At 39.4% G+C, this 19931-nt stretch overlaps 1 protein-coding gene across 2 annotated transcripts in view; it reads right to left on the bottom strand.

The window, feature by feature from the left end:
• LOC121957125 (myosin-9) overlaps positions 1 to 11435 on the bottom strand; it is a 57340-nt gene extending 45905 nt beyond the window's left edge. For both annotated transcript variants that reach the window (XM_042505643.2, XM_088069246.1), the window contains exon 1: positions 11236 to 11435. The gene's annotated coding sequence lies outside the window, so the exon portion shown is untranslated. The remainder of the gene's footprint in view (positions 1 to 11235) is intronic.
• Between the last annotated feature and the right edge of the window lie 8496 nt (positions 11436 to 19931).

The raw sequence follows: 19931 nt of genomic DNA, 5'->3' as shown, positions 1-19931 counted from the left end.
CACTGCACTCCCACCGGCTGCATCCCATCACATCGCAGAGAGCTTGAGCTGAGCCAAGTCTGTTCATCTGCTGTCCTCCTCTTGTTATTATTTTGTCACCCTCGTCTGTTTGGCTTCGGCTGTTTATTTTACCCTCTCCAACAAATACTTGCATCTCGAGTATTTGTGTCAGCCCCTCTTGTGTCTAACTCTTTGATCCCGCTCACAGTCCAATGATCTGTGAGTTTGCCCTTGCATGAAACTGAGAGCCGGTGCCAGACAGGGACCCGAAAGGTACCGAGTCAGTCAAAATTCATTATGGGCTCACACGAGGGCACTCTCCTTCCCCCCTTCGCCCTCCTTTTCTGAAAGTAGCAAGGGTGGGGCAAGGACAAGCCAGGGGAGGAAAGAGGAAATGACAAACTGAGAAAACTATTTTGCCATTTGTGGAACTTGTTGTGTGCGAATCTTTCAAGGAGGAGGGAAGGTGGCGTTTTCTCTGAGCCCACGCTGAGCGGTTCTGAGGACTGAGGAGTAAATTAAGCCCTGGCTGGAAAATAACCTCACTGCATGACAGATCTACATCACTTTCCACATTACTTTTCACATTCCTGCCCCAACCAGGATCCAGTTTCAGTTTGCACTGAAGAGCTGGCCAATGCCATCCACCACTTACAGCTGGAAGCCCCTACTTGGTCTCACTAAAGCTCTCAGCTCATCCCCTTCAGCAGAGGCTCCCTACGTTTTTATCTGATGTAACCCCACAGCCCTGACAGATGAACACCACCAGCCATGCACCAAATAAACAGGATGTTATTGAATTACTGGTGACATAAAAATAGGAATTTACAACAATCTTTTATATAATTAAAATCTCAATATAAAGGATGGTTTGGCCATGTTTGTATTCAAACTATTACTTCTTGGGGTGGCGGAGGCTTGGTGTTTCAACCATCTCTGCATTACTACTTTAAAGCAACAATATGCAACTAAAAGTTGCATAATGTTGCTATAAGACCTGTTTTGGTACAAATCAACTTTTTCTTGTTCAAGCATTGCAGGTAAGTAGTATGTAGTGCCATGGATTTGTATTTAGGAATATGGCTATTCGAGGGAGTTAGGTTAATCTACAGTTTGCTCTCAGTAAGTGCAAGTGTGAAGTAAAAAGACAGTAGGTTCAGTGTTAGGAGTTTAAAATTTGTAACATCAGAAATACAGACTTTTATGCAGAAGAATTTGACTCATTCTGACAAAAAGAAATGAAAGGATGGATAAATAAAAAAAAATAAAATGAAATGTAAATTTAATACTATTTAATGACATTTAAAGGTCTAGTGTGATGGATTTAGTGGCATCTAGCGCTGCAGTGGCAGACTGAAACCGACTGAAACCGACTGAAACCCCACACATGTGCCATGCGTGTAGGAGAACTACTGTGGCTGACGTGAAAACTCAAATATTATAAATATTTACAAAGTTGAATTAATGAAATTTTAAGACTTTTTATGGATAAACACCTTGTTTCGGGAAATAATCTACAGTCACATTAAAACACCTATAAACCCAAAAGCTAAACTCTTTTTTCTGTAGGCGCCATGCAAGCAACTCCATTGGAATAAATAGCCCCAATCTTAGCATCCAGCATCTAGTTTATCATTACAAATCTTAACACTAAAACGCAACCCTGGAGTTTTCAATCGAAAACTGGGTCAGCAGTGCTTTTAAAGGCTCTTGTTTAGGGGTTTCAAAACACCAGAGTTGTGTGGATGCTGGAGGTAAACTTAGCAATACCCGTTTAAAAAAGAGCATGTTTTCGTGCAGATGTAGCCTTTAGTTAAATGACGGGGAAGAGCGATAATCGGAAACAGGGTTTGGGGGCTGATAAGCAAATAATTTTCACGGTCATAGATCACATCTGCCATTCAAACATCAATCTGATTACACCACTGAATGCACAATTAACTGGTTATTTAACAAAACAGCAGATACTGCATTGCACCAGTTTGCCCTTTTATGAGCACACTCGGCAGTATTGACTGTTAGATAAATGGATAGGTGGTTACGTAACCCTTTTTAGCAGTGAAAGAATGCAGAGGGGAGTTAAGGCACACATTTCAATTTGTCAGCAGCGCTCTTTTCTGTGGAACGCTAAACTGGCACAGATTTCATTTCTGACAGGCATAGTTAGGAGAATCTGCTTTTACTTCCCCAGTTCTGCTCGTCTGTTCTCAAACTATTCGTCATACGATCAGACAACCCTCCCTACTTTACCTGTCTGGATTATCATGTAGCTCTCTATCACTTCTTATCTCTACCTATGCCACTCCTTTTGAGTCACTTCCAGACTTATCAAACATGCATTCACAGACCTCCGAGAGCCACATGCTGGTTTGACAACCTGGGCATCTGGTGTTTAATACATTTTGGATGGACACGGATATAAACTGTCCAAAGAGACACAGTAGATTTATTACGCAGCATGTTTCAAAGTTCACAGGGCAAAAGTGAGCACCTGTGTTGAAAGTGTTGCACAAGAGCTAGCCAGTCTTCTGTGGAAGAACACGCCAGGTGTGCAAGTCACACACACCTAACCATGGACAAAGTCGAATTTCTGACATGTACAGTGAAACTGTGACTCACCACAACCACCACTGGGTTTTAAGGTTATTGTATGGAGTGAATATATAGCTTTACATTACATAACTTGTATTTGAGTCAAATTGTTAAAGAGATATTTTCCAATTTTTAACCAGTTTTGTTTCACAAAAATGAAAGTGGTATATTAATAATGGTAAACTTCCCTCGGTCTTAACAGTGCCCAGATATCCCAGCTCAAATCCACCGTATGACTCAGACCAAACAGTAAAACTAAGCAGTGCTGATCAAACACAAACCAAGATTCTGTTACTGCGTTGGCCATTTCTCACCTGAAATGTTTTCAGAAACATATCTTAACTTTCTCTTTCGCTGTAATATTTGATTGTTTATTACCAGCTGGTCAACATTTGTTTTCTGGCGCACAACTTGCATTACATCACCCATTAGCAGGAGCATTTATTGGTCTGGTGCAGCGCAGTGCATTGTGGTAATTATAGGTTTTTCCACCTCTTGAGCAAAAGTGAATGCCACAGCACTTCGTACTGATTTCAAAAGTTTCTGCATCTCTCTGCTAGGGGTGGGAATCACCAGAAGCCCCTAAATACATTACTATCACAATACAAAATTATTGCAATTTTAAATCTCTTGCAACAACATAATGCAATATCACCTTTTCTCAACCGAAAATGATGTCCCCAAAGGGAAGACTTTGTCAATATCAATAATTTATATATCATAAATTATACAATAATACAATAATAATTTTATTTTATTTTTTTTTTTTAATTATGCGGTGCAGCCCAGTGCATTCTGGAAGTTGTAGTTTTTCAATCACTTGAGCAACAGCAAATACCACAGCCCTTTTTCTCTGGTCATGTTTCACCAATTTCAGAAGTATTTGCATCTTTCTACTGCAGACACCCCAGTTTTATGAGAGGACCATATTTCCAGCAGTGAATTACCTAATTAAAAACATCAAAAGGTCTAACATCTAGAATAGACTTACAAAAGCTGCTTTTCAACAGGAAAGTTACATAAGAAAATGGACAGCCAGGTGCTGAATATCACCTCTTCTTGAACAAACAGGAAGCTGAATCATTAAACTGGCACACCAAAGAGGGCGAGACTGTAGTTCAGTTATCACTGATCAAGCATTACCTTATCATTTATGCCACAAAACAGAAAGTATAATTATCTATGAAGCCACAAGTAATCACGAGAAAAAACATGTTCAAAGTCTGTTGGTCGAAATCAGAAATCTCAAAAAGTCCTTTCTGTGTACAGTCCAAGTCAAAGCAGTTTCCTGGTATTGTTTGGTTCTATTGAAACCTTACAGGTGCGTGCTGTGAGGGGGAGGATGGAGGAAAGGATGAGGATGAGGGGGGTGGTAAAAAAAACATAAGGAGAGGAAAAGAGGCAGGGTGGGAGGGAGAATGAAGGAACATAGACAGGGCACAGAGAGAGGTCTGTGACAAGTAAACGAGGAAATGTTAGAAATAAACCGCAGTGAAAGGAAACCCGCAGCACACCATCTTTGAGCTCAGTCAGTTCAACTGTTCTGACTGAGGCAACTTAATTATGCTGTTCATGTCAACCAGAAGAAATATGTTTGGGCAGAGCAAAAATAGACGGGATGTTAAGGAAAAAATGTTGAAAGAAGTGGATTAAAGGCCATCATTAGTGATATATGCAGCCGAAGACATGCGTTTAATACTGTCTGCATCACAAACTTTCTGAAATAAGACATCTATTTCTGGATACACAAGTGAATTTCCCCCAGTGTAGACTATGAGCAACACTCAAACTACACACTGCGAAATGGCATGATCAGCGTTGCCATGGTTAATCTTAACCGACTCCACTCTGACTGGATGTTTTTGCCCGCATGAATGAATCTCAGCTGACTGTATAGGGTATGCATGACACTTCATTGCCCAACCAATCATCAAAGACATCTATTACTAGGGTCAATTATTACTAGAAAATGTACAAGTTACACATTTGGAAAGGAAAATAAGCACAGTCCAACTAACAGCCTCCTCATGAAACTTTGCAGATATATTACTATCATTGTAAAAGGATTTGGCACAGACCAGGGTTGCAACCAATGCTCGTTTTCATCAGTCTATAAAAAGTAGCACAAAAATAATGAAAAATACCCACAATTTTGCAAAAATTCACTAACATTTTAAAATAACTTGTTTTGTTCAAAGATATTCCATTTAAAAACCATTAAAAGTTTAAGAAAATCAGAAAAGACTCTTGCTTGAGAAGATGGAGTCAGTGAGTTTTTTGCATCTATGTTTAATAAACTGACCAAAAATTAAGGGGATAGTTTAATTTTTTTGGGTTGGGTTGTATGACACACTTATCCATAGTCAGTGTATTACCTACAGTAGATGGTAATCTAGATTTATGCTATAATGAGATCATTTCTACTGCTTTACTTTTCCATCAGACAGCCAGTTGCCATGGGAAAGCCATTTAGTTCAAGGCCATCCAAAATCCACTGGCAAAAACAGTAATTTTAGTACGCTGAATAAAATATAGCAAAAAAAGGGTAAAATGCCCACAACTGCTGGTCTACCACTGTTTTAATCAGTTAGTTTCTTTGTGTAATTGTGTGACTTTGTCAAATCCAAACTAACAAAAAAATGCAAACAGAATAACTGAAGCAGTGGTAGCCCACTGTATTCAGTGATGTTAATTCACTGTTTTTATCAATGGAGTCTGGCTTTAAGGAAAACAATATATAACTTTCCAGTTCATCATCAAAAATTGCTGTCTTATGAGGTACAACTGTGAAAATATTCCAACTGTAGTGTACACGTACACTGTTATTGACTCTTTTTTTGATGCCTAAAATGTATTTTATCGCTGCCCACGTCCACAGCAGTAAATTGCTCATCTTCTGTGTCAGTACTTCAGCCTGCTTCTCCAAACTGGGGGCGTACTGACTAACATCTACTGTGCCGACTATGAATAATTATCTCCAGGAAACATCCCACTTCAAAAGATCCAAATCATGCCTTTAACCAGTTATGAAAAGCTGCCTTGTGTTTCTCTGCTCTTAGCCTGACAATGGGAATGAAACGCTTGAGCCTATAAACGCAACTGAAGGGTACACACAACAGATAAAAGATAAGAAATACCTCACATTAGTTAAAAGAACCTTGAGAGTTCATACCAGAAGACAAATGTGTGTGCCATACTGTGTCACAGTGCCCTCCCCATGCTACGCTCTCATTTGCAACAGCAGCAAGGAGCCGGCTGCAAGTAATCTGACTCAGCCGGGACGACCTACCTTCAATGAAATCTAAACATCCACAGGCACGCTCTCTCAGACTGTATCATTTTGGGAGGATTGAACAGCCTCGTACACCAGCCCCTTGTTCACATTTTAAGATGTCTGCGTTTAATTTCGTCTAGCCTTCAGTACATAACTCTCCCTGGGGGCCCAGAGTGTGGACACTGCTGAGACATGAATGAAGGAATGTAACGATCTCTGCGGGGGGCTCCATAACTGCACTGAAGCTGGCAATATGTGAGAAAATCTGGCCTCCAGAGAAGTCATTGCACAACGCATTGTTAGTGCTTTATTCATGACTTGCATACAATAACAGGAAATTACATAGTACATGTCACCCAATGTGCCCTTTTAAGGTCACATATTTAATGATGTGTATTTCTGAAGCAACACTGCAAATGAGTAGGATTGCTTTATTAAAAGTCGAGGTCAGTGATACAAAACTTCATTGGGTATTGTTTTTGTACTTTTTGTATACATATGGTGCCAGAGTGCATAAAATAGCATCAAAATATAGCTTGTTTATCAAAAAAGTGCCAGTGGAGGATCCCTCTCACCTCCAACAGAGGTCCTAGCTAAGCCCCTAATGTACTGAAATCCTAAAAACATGCTGAAAATCCAAGAAACGTCCAAAAATCCTAGAAACTTTAAAAAATCCTAGAAATGTCAAAAAATCCTAGAAATGTCAAAAAATCCTAGAAATGTCCTGAAATCCTGACAATGTTGGGAAATCTTTGAAATGTCTTAAAATCCTAGAAATATCCTAAAATCCTAAAAACTTGTATGGGGCTGCTGCAACTGGCCCCTGGCTTTGTGTCATTTTGCAAAAGTGGCCCCCAATCAAAGCAAGTTAAGTACTCCTAGTGTAGGTTATGATTATACAAACAACATACGACAACACACAACTGTGTTTCTCGGCCACTGTAATTACCAGGGTGAACCATCGTTTGCACAATTATTTCTATGCTTGAGTAACAAAAATGTATTAATGTGGTAAGCTCACACTGCAGTTTAATAGCTTCTTGGCAGAAAATGGCTTATTAAAGGTGCTTGGCTCTGATTACAACAAATGAGAGCAAAGAGGTGCTGCTCTAACTCTCTCTAGGACACTGCTAACACTTTGCACAATTAAAAGCAGGTTTGGGAGGTGAAGAAATGCCAGCTGCAGTGCCCAGTCTGACTTGAGGTAGAAAAAAATTTGCTAATACTCTGCCACACAGCTTGCCATACTTAAAGTCAGTAAGGCATGCAAGCATACCAGAGTGTGTTTGCTTCCCAGAGTGCAAACACCATGATGTGCCGTCCAACAGAGCAAACACAAATTGCACTGACAAAGCACAATACTTAGGTAGGTGTGCAATGACACGGCAGAGTCAGGCATGACGACAATGTGACACTTTACAGATCTGAAGAAAGTCTGAATTAGTCTGAAGAGAGTATCAAGTGTGTATTTTTATTAGGTGAAAAAATAAATATATAAGTTTCCTGTGATCATAAGTGTACAGGCTGTAAACTAAAGAATATATTTATATTTGTCTATGCGATAAAGCTTTGCAGGAATGAGCCTTTAAACCAAAAATGAGTCAGCATTTTAGCATTTTCGGTTCACTTGGTTTACAGTAAATGGGTTTATGTATGGGGTTTTTGGTTAGAAGCCTGAAATAAGGTCTGTGGTTAACACAGGAGACTTTAACGTTTTGTCCTACGACATAAAACAAATCAAGAAATACACCACTTGTTAATTTTAAAGCTTTTCTGATCCTAAAAAACGCGGCTGATAACAAGTCACTACAGAACATTGTCATGCCTGGCAGCAACAATAAGTCATGTGGCCGTGGTGCAGTTTGTTTATACCCTATTGTTAGTTTTTTTTACCTCCGGCAATTGCGTTTACACTTCAAAGTCATAAAAGTGGTGTTGGTTTGTAAATATTATCTTATTGAACCAAATGTGTAAGTATTTTTGTCTGCTGCAGAGCTTATTTTCTGCAATAATCTGAAATCTAATGGAAAACTCCCACTGGCTTTTTGTTGAGGAACCCAAGGCGACACTAACTTAAAAAATAAAACAAAATTACAATAATCAGAAGATGTTCAACTAACTAGAAATCACTTTAAGTTGTTCCTGATAAATATTCAATCCAAATACTTTTACACTTTGTTTGAAACTTTTAACTTATTAATTTTCTGACATTATATTTGTACTTTATTTACCCAATACTACAATTGTTTTTCTCAATATAGTAATTTTACAGTTTCTAATTTGGTCTATTCTGTATATAAAGCATTACTGTATTTATGTCTGGAAGATGGTTGCTTCCTCTCCACCCACTGACTTTTTTATGTGTTTTTCCTTTAAGATTTTAGGGTGCCCTATGTTTTACAGTGTTTGCAATTCCTGTCTTTCAGTTATATAAATATAAAATCTTCTTAACTTTGCTTGATATTGATGTATACCATAATATCATCATGGAAAACTCTTGTGCTGCTGCCTAACTGATGTGATCATCACGCTGGACCGCACTGTAATAAGAAGACAAACCTGGTCATTTTCAGCTGCCGTTCTCGTGTGTTTCAGGAATCATTTCTGGTTAAAATCTGGCTAACTGATATAACAGCCAGTGCCTAATTAACCTCTGTAAAATGTTTTCTCCTATTTGAGTCATCACACCAGATCCTCAATGGATTATCATCAGAGTGCCTTTTTTGTGTAACTGTGTCATCTATTCTACAATGTCATTTTGGGCAGGTCTCTCTACTTTAGTTTTTATATTTCCGTCAACTTTCACTTTTACTGGATAAAATGTGTGCCTTTAATGTGCTACATTTCCCTTAGGCGTTTTAGTTCCTTGCTACAAAACAGGGAAGGAAAAGGGCGAATGGACAAATGAAAGGAAGGAAAAACTGGATTTTGATCTTTAAGCCTTTGAAACCTTAGCAAATTGGCCTAATTTCATTCAAAACATGGAAAGAACTCAATCAGTAACTTAAAAAGAAATTATACCTAATTAGCAAGAAATTTAAAAAATGGTGAAAAGAACATAACACGAGAAAACTGATGTCAGGCCTCTAAGTATTTAAACCATTAAAATCTGTGCAAATTAGTTTGCTTTCTTTTAAAAAATGGGGACAAAGGCAAAGAGCAAATTTACAAGGACTGTTCTACAAACTGCAAGAAATTAGTATTTATGGAAAATTATTTTTAAAGAAGCTAAGGAAATATATATATATATATATATATATATATATATATATATATATATATATATATATATATATATATATATAATTATCATAACTATACATTAAAATTGTTTTACAGAATTATTATTATTGAGCACATTGTCAAGATAATTCCCTTGCTTTTTATTTATTTTTCTCTTTTTTTCATATTCAGGTAATTTTCTTGTGCTTTTCACAATTTTTGAAAAAAATCAAGTCATTTTTCCCAGGTCTCAAAAGATTAGGTACAATTAAAATAATAAAAATATTTTAGGTAAAATAAATATCAGACACTTTGAAACTTTTACTAAAGTAATACTCTGATATGTTACTTGAACTTCTTTTAAAGTAACTTTCTCGTACCATATCTGTACTTTTACTTAAGTATGGCTTTGAGTTACTTCATCCACCTCTTGCAAATACAGATAAATAAATAAAGATATGCTCAACTTTCTAAATTCCCTCCAGCTCATGTGATTTTGCTCAAGCACACCCTTGTACACATGGTCAAAGGGGAAATTATGCTAATTATAGTGAACTAAATCACGGTCAAATTTATTTTCGGTGCGCCAGCAGCAGGAGAGCAGAGGAGGAAAGGCACAGGCATGTGGATGGCATGGTTCAGTGAGGTCGAGCTGCAGCAAAACAGAAGAAGAAGAAGAAGAAGAAGAAGAAGAAGAAGAAGGCGCCGGTTTTTCAGTCCTCCGGTAAGCCGGTGACGTCATACCGCGAGCCAGACATATTCCCGGCCACACACAGCGTCCGTTACTGACCGCTACTCACAGACAAAGTTCAACTCAAACACAAAAGTACTCCCAAACCCCCCCACAGCAACACTGCATGTACTCTAAACTCACTTTTCTTTGATTTTCCATCAAACTCTTCACATAACCGGCATTTTCTGCAACTCATTCAACCGAATCACTTCCTGTCTCTACCGTTATTAGCCGCTCACCAGCTGCCGCAACGCTGAAGTTAACGACGTTTGCGACAAATTTGACGCACACGTGCTCGTGCGGTGAACTTTGCGGGAATTAAAATGTAGTTTTGGTGGATAAAAGTTATATAAAACCCGTGTTTGAATCCACTCCACCCATCGCGGTTGCTACGACGCTGAAGTTAGTTTCCGATTCGTTGCTTCCGATTTAGCAGTAAAGGGGAGTTAAGGGAAACTTAATTTGCAAATGCTTTAACGACCGACTGTTATTTGCACCTCCTACTGCGGTTAAACCATGTCAGAGGTTTTAATTTCAACGCTGTCTGAAACCCACTTTCACATTTGTGGAAATGCAAAAAAGGAGATATCACTGCTTTTTTTTTTTTAACCTGTGGGCCACATTAGACCAGGTCCAGATCAAAAATTACATCCTTGTGTCCAACCTGGACTAGATTATCCAAAACAGGCTAAATATTATTTAAAACACAGATATGTGAAAACTGTACTCTATTTGTGAGAAAGCAAACGGAATACATTATAACACGCCCATTTTTTCCGATTAAAAAAACACTAAAATGTCTTATCTAAAAATGCCCAAATAATGACAAAAAAATCAACAAAAAAAATAAAAAATAAATGCCAAATGTTCTTTAATAAATAAAAATCAGCATTGTTAGAAATATCCACCCCCTAAAAAATATTTAAGAAAAAAAATGTTTTCTTTAAAAAAGCCCCCTTCCAAAAAAAAAATTTCTTTGAATGCAAAAAATAATTTAAAAAAAATAATATAATAATAATTAAAATAATATGAATAAAAGCCCCCACCCCGTCAAAAAAATTGCTATAAATAAAATAAAATAAAAAATACAAAAACGCCAAACAATTTCAGAAACATAATAAAGCAAACAAAGCTGCAAATCATTTGATCAAAAAACGTGTCCCAAACCCAGAAAAAACGCAAATGGAAAAAAAAATCTTTTACAAGTCATCTCTCCTCTTAACTGGTAAATTTGGAGACTCTCAATCGGAAGCAAACTTCAGCGCCGTGCGGTCGCTGGAGTTGAACTAGCAGCCGGAGCTTCCTGGTTCACTGCACTTGCTGGAGTGACACGGCAGACTGAATGAAAGACTTTACACACACACACACGGGCAGAAACAGACAGCATGGCGGACAAAAGTGTTAAAAACATTACCTGCTTTTTTGGGTGCCTTTCAGAGCGGGTGGCTAACAACAACCAGTAGCTTCGCCTTTGAGTCAAACTTCTTTCCCTGTCGACAGCAGCTTCGCGGAGACTAAACTACAGCGTCCTCCCTCTCTTTCTCTGCTCCAGTCACTCTTTCTATCTTTTTTTTTACTCCCTCTCTTCCTCCTGCCCTCCCTCCTCCTCTGCCTGCTCACTGGCTCGCGTAATTTCGCTCCGTACGTAGCAGCGCGAGCTGGGGTGCGGTCCAGCGTGAGGCGGGTCCCCGGCCCGCGTGCACCGCCCCTTTGACCAATCGCAGCGGCGCTTTAATAATCCGAACACTTTGGACCAATCCAAAGCGCGGATAAGTGTAGGGGTGACGGGCGCTGGGCAGGGCGGAGAGCTGAACTTGAAAGCGGAGGGAGGGGAGCGGGGTGCCGATAAAGCTGTGTTTAATGAGAGAGGTATGTGCATACTAAGGATTTTTATGACCATATAAGTACCAGTCACTCTCGGGATGGACTGCATCATCCCGGGCCTCCCCCGCGTGTCAACAGTCTGGCCGCCGTCTGATGTGAAAACAAGTGGCACTGATGGCTCCAACTGTTTGATACTATTTCTGCTGTAAAGCTGCCAAAAATCAGATCACACACACTTTTTAATGCTACTTAACATAAAATCTCAATATCAATTAGTTTTTTGCTTAAATGAACTCAACAGGCTTATATTTGGGTCAGGCGTCTATATAGGACAGGGTTTTAATTCATTTCACATAAAAACTAGCTCAGGAAAGATGAAAATACAATCAAATTATTCATTTAATCATTTGAGAACTGGGCAAAAATTGCTTTACTTTATTCAAAAACATGTTATAAGCAGCAAGAGAAGAAATTACCCAAAGGTTAGCAAGAAATCTGAGAAAAGTAGGCTACAAAAAATTACCTGAAAAAAATATTTTAAAAAATTACAGCAATTCTGTAAAATAATTTTAAATATATTAATATAATAATATATAATACAATATTGTTGATTGTCATTCACTTGACATTTTTCCTAGCTTTAAAAAGTTAAAATAGTTTTTGATTGATTTGTGTCTGTTTGCAGTATTTCTTTTTATTTTATTTTTTATTTTTTGTGGTGGTAGTTGTGGTTGAAATGTGTCCTTTTGGGGTTATTTTGTGTCTTTTTTAGTCATTTTGAGTCAACTTGAGGCAGTTTTGTGTCATTTTTTGATCATTTTCTATCTCATTTTTGTGTTTCTTAATGTAATTCTGTGTTGTTTTTTGGTAATTTTGTGTTGCTTTGACTTAATTTTGTGTCATATATGGTCATTTTATGCCTCTCTGAGGTAATTCTGCATTGCCGTGAGTTAATTCTGCTTTGTTTTGTTTTTCTCTGCTGCCAAAGGAGGTCAGAGGTCAGCGGCACAACAGGGAGCTGATAAGGATTTAGTGTCTGGCCTGAGGACACTTTGGCTGGATGGATGTTGGCTGATAGCGCCTTGAACCTCAATGTTAAAAGACTCCAAACACTCAACAATCATGTCACTGTTCAAAATAAATAATTTCACCCTGCTGGCCCCTGTGTCCACCGAGGGAATTAAAGTATTTTGTTTAACCACTTTATATAAATAATTTATGCTCACTTGAGTTCTGAAACCTTTTCAAGATGTTTTGAATCTACTTTACATGTAAATTTAAGGAGAAATGAGTTTCTCTAAAACCTTCAGTTTTGGTTTAATAAAACTCTGATATAATCTGTATTATGTAATGTATTAATGTAATATATGTGTATGTAATATAATGTATTAATGAACTGCACTTTTCAGTATGTTCCATCAGCGCTCATGCACTTTAATTTTGTGTATATCTTTTGCAAGTATTTCACTCCACCTGTGCACCTGTCAAATAAAAACGATTAGATCAGCAGACCTCCCAAGATTCAAAGCGCACTAATGTTGTGCAATTTGCTCTAGCAGGTTCCCATGATCCCATCACTCAAACAGGTAAGCCTGGATTCATGCACAAACCTGTCGACGCTGCATGGGAACCGCTGCAGGTGATGACATAATTGATGCAAGGGAGAAAAACACTTGTTCAGACTTCAAATCACTCTTGACATTTGTTTTTATTGGCTCTCCAAAAAGGCCTGACTCGCTCTTGGAGAGCATACGAGACAGAGGAGATAGAAGGCGGAAAAATAGATAGAAATCAAAGACAAAGCAACAGATATCTGCAAAAACAAGACGTTTAGTTTGATGCAGAAAATGAGAAATAAAAAGAAATAAGTGCAGGTAGAGACGGTGCAGGAAATGTGATCAAAAAAGGGATGTGTGAGAAGATAGATGTTAAAATGACATTTTTGCGGTGTCAGTGCCAAAGTCTGCACAGGAGAACAGAACAGAACGACGTGAACCTGTTTGCTTGAAATATTCTCCTGGGATTCAGACTGGGTGATCGGAGCCCAGTTTACCGAGTGGAACTGGAGGCAAAGTGCCAATCCACATGCCACGAGCAGATGGGAAGATATTAGCAATGGAAAAAAAATATTTTTCTCTTTCTCAGCGAGAAACATGATTTATCAGCAGCTTTGATCTGTTGCACAAGCTGAAATGGAAATATGATTTATAATTGAATGTGGAAAGATTGCAGAATAGCTTAACACATTTGAAAAATGAAATTATGAGTGGATTGGAAAACAAATATCCAAATGTTGAGTCAGCTGTGACACACAGGTTGAAATTAAGAGTGAGTGGAAATTAAAGTTAGCAAGCTAATAAAAAAATGTACAGAAGCCTAGAAAAGCCTGCAATTATTATTTTTTCAGTGCTGTTATCTTGAGATCAATAGTTATTTATTCTGGTATCCAGAGAGGAAAACAAGCTTTGATATCTCTAAATAATGAGATAATCAACCTATAACCACAAGAAAACAAGTTCTTTTTGTCTTATTACTTTCTATGTTTATCAAAAATCAGGAGAGCCAAAACAGCATGCATGGGTGGCGTGTTGACAATTGTGGCGGCTGATATGAGATGTAAACGTCAGATGAAGAAGACGCTAAGCATAATCAGTACTTCAAAGATGATGTAACACAGAAACAGTCCCGACAGTCATGGCGGTGAGGCAATAAACTGGGCACTCATTTTTGAGTTTTCCATAACTACCTGGTGATCTTCAAAAAAAAGTCTTTTTTTTTGTGATAAATTATCTTATCTCAAAAAACGTGCCTTTATTTAACCAAGAAACATATGAATTACCTCATCACTGTGAGAAAACAAACCTTAAAGATAACGGCACTAAAACCCCAATTCTTAAAACCCATTTTTATAGACTCGCCTTTATGTGATGTTGTCTTTTAATTTGTCTTTTTTTAATCTTTTTTTTTAGCTTGTAATTGATCTTTTTACTTACCTTTTATTCTGCTTTTTTTTTTTTTACTATCATTATAAATGTTCTGTGTTTACTGTATTTTTCTAATATGTCTCTGCCATGAATCTCCTGTTTTATTCTGCCTTGACTCTTGTCTGACCTTTGTTCGGCATTATTTACTAACTTGTATCGCCTCTGTTTTGCTTTGTTTGTCAAAGCACATTGTTAACTGTGTTTTTAAAGGTGCTATATAAAAAAAGTTATTATTAGTAATATTTGTATTATTCTAAAAAATGTAGCATGATAATTTTCTGTTTCTGTTTTCTGTTTTTAATAATCTCCGATTTTGTTATTTATTTGTTAACTACTATGTGTTTTTTGAGCTGCTGGATACATGAATTTCCCTGCAGGCATCAATAAAGTATCTATCTATCTATCTATCTATCTATCTATCTATCTAAATTAAACAATAAAATGATTAAATGTTTAGCTTCTGCCACTAATAGCACAAATGCAAACCAAAACCGACCCATTAATAATTCAAGTGTATGAAAAAATATTGCAATACAATTGCAATGCAATACAATATTCACTTTTGTGTAGTATAACGTAACAACCGAGTTAAAATAAATAAACAGTTATACTACGCAGAACAGTCAGCCACTGTTTTTAAACACGACTTTTGAGACCTGATGCAAATATATTAAAAATAAATACACAATGCAAATAAATCACACAAATCCAGCACAACACACAAAGGCTGCTCTGCACTCAGAAAAGAGGAAATATAAGAGGGGCTCAGGTATGGCTGGAATTCACGGACAAACAGGAAAATGACATTTTCTGTCCAACGTGTGATTTATGTTCACTGCGTGTCATTATGTCAAGAATGCGTCCGTGTGTTTACTCTGGCCATCACATGTATGTCGAGCAAAACATCGAAAAACATGCAGCACGCCTGCCTGGAAAATCCAATAAATCTCACACTCTCTCGCTCTCCGGGATAGATGGGAAATATCCGAAATTTAAGCGGAGAGGTCAAAGGTCGCCCCGTTGCCTGTTACTTGAGCAGGACCAGATGCCGAAAGAGAGAGAGGAGAAAAACAAGGGGGGAGTAACAGAGAGAGAGGGGGACTTAAAATAAACACAAATTTGAAACAACAAGAAGTTCCCTTGATAAAAACCGTGTGCTGAAAAAAAGAAGAGTTCACAACAATGGCACTAAACAAACGCAGGGCACGGACAGAAATGCAGGACTTAACACAGGCATGAATTACCAAATATGGACACTTCTGACCTCACTGTCTCCCTCCCTCTCTCTGCCTCCCGCTCGCCTTTTCGCCGTGACCTACTCTCGCTCTCTCTCTTTCTTTTTCCTTCGGTCGGCTGTAATAGCAGCAGGGTGTGTCTGCAAATCAGGGTGTGTAAAGCCATTATATCATCCAGTCAGGAAGAAAAGGACCCATTCAGAGACTGCATGTTAAAAGGGTGGCATGTTAGCTCGCTGTGTCATTAACTTGTGTGAATTCATGTGTGCGAGCATTCACGCTTTGTGAGGATGTGTGTGCCCTCATGCATGACACACGCGTGCATGTATGTATGTATGTATGTATGTATGGATCCAGCGGCTCAGATCTGTGTCAAATCTGACAGTAAATAGGTTGTTTGAGGCTCCGCTCGCTGACCCAGATCCTCGAGCTGCGACCTCGTACCTGACGGGGAAAAAATTCACCACACAAGCTCGAATGTTGAGTCCAGTGTAAACAAACCAACGCTCATTCCAGCAGCTACTCGATCCACAGTCATGTTCAAAGCTCTTTCTCAGTTCACACAGCGTCTTGGCTTGATAAAGCAGAGTCTGTGTTTAAAGACAGAACCACAAAGAATAATTAAGAGCACTTCCAGCTTTAAAGATAATGCGGTAATGAGAGTGAGATTGACTGTATTTGTTCTGTATTTTGTCTTTTAGCCTCGCCCTTTTTCCTGCACCGCTGCAACCCAAGCGACTGAAAAAGTGTATGTTTCTGCAAACCGCAGATACATTAAATTTGTACATTACTATGTAAGCAGGTAAAACCAGTGATGCACGATAATGATTATTTCAACCAATACCGATAAACCGATTATTTCTGTTTGATTGTTTTTCATTACCTGAGGGTATGAAAGGCTGAGATGTGGTGAGAACAGATTAATTCAATTTGTGCATTTTCAAGAGTAAAATCAATTTGATTTTTTATATTTTTTGGAGTTTTTTCCCCTTTTATCTTCTTATGTCAACTTGAATTTTACAGAAAATAATGCCGAAAATAATATTCTGTTTGAGTTCTCGTGGATCTATAGAGAGAAACATTCCCCAAACTGTCAGGAAGCAGCAGCTACAGAACCGTCCCTAAGTCACGGCTCTGTGATCTCTGCACATTTACATGTTGTTCTGCTTGTTGTTGGAAGGAATCAAACATCAGATATCAGTTTATTCTTTCAGCAGAACCGAGCTGGAAACTCACTACACCTGAACTCAAACCGCGTCCAGCGTGTCCTCTCATCATGTCCTCTCATCGTGTCCCCGTCACACACACGGAGCAGAAGAAGGGAGGGGGAGACAGCGGCCGCTTACACCGGTGTTCAGCGGTTACTGTAAGCAGCGAGTACACTAATAAATGAGAGTATCAGGACCGGAGCGAGACGTTCTGGTGACCTAGAAGAGACTGAGATCACCTGTCAGACTTTGAGAGTGGAGTGGACACCGGCGGAGACAACACGGTGGAGAATGAATATGGAGAGGACATTCAGAGACACCGTGTGAGGAATGAGAGTGGAGCAGACACTGGCAGAGACACTGGTGGAGAATGACAGCGGAGGGGACATTCGAAGACACCGCGGCGGAGACACTGGCGGAGAATGTGAGCGGAGCGGACATTTGGAGACAGCGCAACAGAGACATCGTGGCGGAGACACCACTGGGGAAAATGAGAGCGGCGCAGACACCGGCGGAGAATGAATGCTGAGCCGACATTTGGAGACACCACGGCGGAGACACCACGGCGGAGACACCACGGCGGAGACACCACGGCGGAGACACCACGGCGGAGACACCGACACCGGCAGAAAATGAGAGTGGACCAGACATTCGGAGACACTGGTGGAGACACCAGCGGAGAAAGAGAGTGGAGCGGAGCTCTAGGCGACCTCCTATATCTCTGCCAAGGGCCGCCCTGGACAGTATGCTTCCTCCTTGTTCACTGATGATCTAAATAAGTCACTAAATGTTTCTCTTGTTGTTTGTTTGTTTTTGGACGTGGAAATGTTGTTTTATTGCATAACATCTGTGACAGTGTCCCCTACACTAAAAAATGACCCATTTTTGATGGCACTATCTTGGCAGGAAACACAGCGATGTCTCAATGAAAACAACCACTTTTGTGGTAATATCTTGGCAGGAAACGCAACAATATTTTGGCAAAAACAGTTGCTTTTTGTGGCACTATCCCAACAGGAAACACAGCGATGTGTCTGTAAAGATATAACCGCTTTTTTTTTTTTTTTTGGCGCTATCTCGGCAGAAAATACAATGATGTCTGTCAAAGAAACAACCACTTCTCGTGACAGTGTTATGGCAAAAACTAGCTGTAAAACAACCACCTTTCGTGGCACTATCTGCCAAAAAAATGCAGCAAAACAATCGCTTTTCATGGCACATCTTGGCAGAAAATACAGCAACGTCTCAGTAAAAAACTGCCTTACATGCAACTATCCCAGCAGGAAATGCGGCAATGCCTGGGTAAAAAATGTCCACTTTTCATGACATTATCCTAATTAGAAACGCAGCAAAGTCTTTTGGTAAAACCAACCACTTCTTGTGGCACTATCCCGGTGTTGAATGCAGAGATGTCTCTTTAAAAAAACACACTTGCTTTCCGGTTAAAAACAACCTAAAAAGCTGTAAGAAACACAGCGACGACTTGCTAAAAAGCAACCGGCTCTGTTGTTTGTTTGCAGCCTGGCAGGCGTCCGTCTTCAGTGTCAAGCTTGCAAAGTCAGCTCATGTACTACTTTAGAAATGTTGACGTGACTCGTTTAAAAAACGTACAAATGTTACGGATTTGTGGTTTGCAGAAACGCACATTTCCAACATTTTCTCGTGGCAGCCGGGCCTGCCTCCTGCCTCCTCCTTTCCTCAGTAATCAGCACACAGGAAGGAGTGATAAGACCCGTGTTGACTCACAAAACTCAGGAATGTGGAGTAAAGGGGAAAACAAGCAAAGCCTCCACTCTTTTGTTAAGATGTCTGTGTGCTAATTTATCCTCCAGGATGATTCGACAACATCTCTGTTGCGGTCAGTATGGTATTGTAAGCCATGTGTACGTTGCATGGGAAAAAGACGGGTACAAACAGAAACAGTGGCGGCTTTGTGTCGGGGTTCGGTATTTGTCTGGAACAGAGTGGAGAGCTAACAAGGTGGAGGGCAGCGTGTGTTTGAAATATAAATACTGCGATGTATTTACTATAAACACAGAATGCTCTCAGGCCGTGCCAGATCTGGTGTTGTTACAGAGTCGCTCGCTCTCCCACACAGTCATAAACATTTGGATCAGTGACAGGCGAACTCTTTTCAAACAAACATGGCAAACATGAACAGTTTGGGATACAGTCAGCAGAAGAAATGTGCAAGTCTGCCTCCCGGCCTGTGTGTTCAGCAGCAGCAGCAGCAGCCACTGGTGGCTTCCCCTGGCTTTTTTTTGCCTTATATGGTCACAAGAGTGGTTGAGTAAGAGAGAGAGACAGCGGGAGCGAGGATGGAGGTGTGGTCTATTGTTTTTGGCGGAAGAGGTGTAGGGTTACGCGCTGTTCTTGAACCTTTGGAGCCTGTCGTCATCTATTCAGTCACCTCTGTGTGAGGGCAGACAAAGAGGATGAGCAGACAGCGTGGGGAGGTGTGTGTGTGTGTGTGTGTGTGTGTGTGTGTGTGTGTGTGTGTGTGTGTGTGTGTGTGTGTGTGTGTGTGTGTGTGTGTGTGTGTTGAACTGGCAGATCATTAACAAAAGGTGCTGTCATGCAGCCCCAGACATCTCAAAACTATGCAGGAATGTCTTTTATTCAGCACACAACATCTGCATCACCTGCTAAGCAATGCCAGGGATACTCAACTTAAGGCCCGTGGGCCAAATCTGGCCCCTGATAGGGTGCTGGATGGACCTTGAATTATTTTTTTATTCACAATTAAAATTAAGTCATTCACACTGGGAATTGTTTGTATATTTTTAGTACATATAAGGTGATAAAGTGAATAAAACAGCATCAAAATAGAGCTTTTTTATCCAAAAAGTGGAGGATCCC

Source organism: Plectropomus leopardus, chromosome 18, assembly GCF_026936395.1.
Source record: "Plectropomus leopardus strain MGB_pleo_1.0 chromosome 18, ASM2693639v1, whole genome shotgun sequence".
NCBI classification, from domain to species: Eukaryota; Metazoa; Chordata; class Actinopteri; order Perciformes; family Serranidae; genus Plectropomus; species Plectropomus leopardus.
Note: the sequence above shows the minus strand (reverse complement) of the source record. Positions and strands in the feature narration are given on the sequence as shown.